Source organism: Micropterus dolomieu, linkage group LG23, assembly GCF_021292245.1.
Source record: "Micropterus dolomieu isolate WLL.071019.BEF.003 ecotype Adirondacks linkage group LG23, ASM2129224v1, whole genome shotgun sequence".
Lineage (NCBI taxonomy): Eukaryota > Metazoa > Chordata > Actinopteri > Centrarchiformes > Centrarchidae > Micropterus > Micropterus dolomieu.
The window spans coordinates 3,866,260-3,868,088 of NC_060172.1; positions in this window are offsets into that span (position 1 = coordinate 3,866,260).

Consider the following 1,829-nt stretch of genomic DNA (forward strand, 5'->3'; position numbering starts at 1 on the left):
GTCTGAGCAGAGGATCTTTCATCATGTGATTGGCTGTTATATGAAATATCATCTAAATGAAACCTGATCTCCGACATAAACAAATGAGGCCAGCTGCGCCCTCCCGTTTCTGTCACTAACAGACCCGTGTGATGTCCCAGCAGTCAGTGAACTCACCATGCAGGCCTGCCTGGCGCTGGTCTGGTTCGGGTCTCGGTCCAGAACCTTCTTGTAGTCCTCCAGCGCCTCGTCCAGCTTCTCCGTCTGCTCGTAAAGCTCCGCCCTCCTCAGCAGCGCCCGCACGTAGTCAGGATTCAACTCTATCGCTACGGCAACAAGACGACCAATCAGTACACAGATCGATCGGTGACCCCCTGCTGCCGTTAGCCTACAGAACGATGTCATCACTCACCTCTGGTGCAGTCTGAGATCGCCAGGTCCTTCAGACCCTGACAGGGAGACAGACGCGGTTACAGCTCCGCCCAGCGACAACAATCAATCAAAATGTATTTACTGAGCACAATCAGTGCTGTACAGAGATATAAAAAAAGCAAACATCAATTTACAGGTTATCACATACACGTAACGTACACCGTTAAAACACTAACAAATGAGTTCCTCCAAGGGTCAAAGGTCAAAAGCCAGATGAAGAGATGGGTTTGAAGACAAGTTTTAAAATCAGACAGGAAGCGGGTCTGATGGTAACAGGCAAAAGCACGGTCCCTTTAAGTTTGCGAGGGGTTTTAGGCGCTCTCAGGAGAAGTTTGTCAGCTGACCTGAGCGAACGGGCGGGTGATTAAGGATGAAGCAGCTCAGATAAATAAGGGGGGGCACATTAAAGAGCGACGGGCCGAGAGTTTGATCATCAATAACTAAAACAGGAACTCTGGAGCCACACATTCAGTCGCATAAAACAGAAAATGATTCACGAACACAGATCGCGTGTTGTTGCCGTGTTGTTGGCGTGTTGGCGTATTATTGGCGTGATGTCGGCGTAATGTCGGCGTATTATTGGCGTAATGTCGGCGTATTATTGGCGTAATGTCGGCGTATTATTGGCGTAATGTCGGCGTATTATTGGCGTCATGTCGGCGTATTATTGGCGTCATGTTGCCGAGATGTTGGCGTCATGTTGCCGAGATGTTGGCGTCATGTTGCCGAGATGTTGGCGTGTTGGATGTTGGCGTATTATTGGCGTGATGTTGGCATATTGTTGGCATATTGTTGGCGTATTATTGGCATGATTTCGCTGTGATGTTGCCGAGATGTCGGCGTATTATTGCCGTGATGTTGGCGTATTGTTGGCATGATGGCGTATTGTTGGTGTGATGTCGGCATATTATTGCCGTGATGTTGGCGTATTGTTGGCATGATGGCGTATTGTTGGTGTGATGTCGGCTTATAATTGCCGTGATGTCGGCGTATTATTGCCGTGATGTTGGCGTATTATTGGCGTCATGTTGCCGAGATGTTGGCGTGTTGGATGTTGGCGTATTATTGGCGTGATGTTGGCAAATTGTTGGCATATTGTTGGCGTATTATTAGCATGATTTCGCTGTGATGTTGCCGTGATGTCGGCGTATTATTGCCGTGATGTTGGCGTATTGTTGGCATGATGGCGTATTGTTGGTGTGATGTCGGCGTATTATTGCCGTGATGTTGGCGTATTGTTGGCATGATGGCGTATTGTTGGTGTGATGTCGGCTTATAATTGCCGTGATGTCGGCGTATTATTGCCGTGATGTTGGCGTATTATTGGCGTCATGTTGCCGAGATGTTGGCGTGTTGGATGTTGGCGTATTATTGGCGTGATGTTGGCAAATTGTTGGCATATTGTTGGCGTATTATTA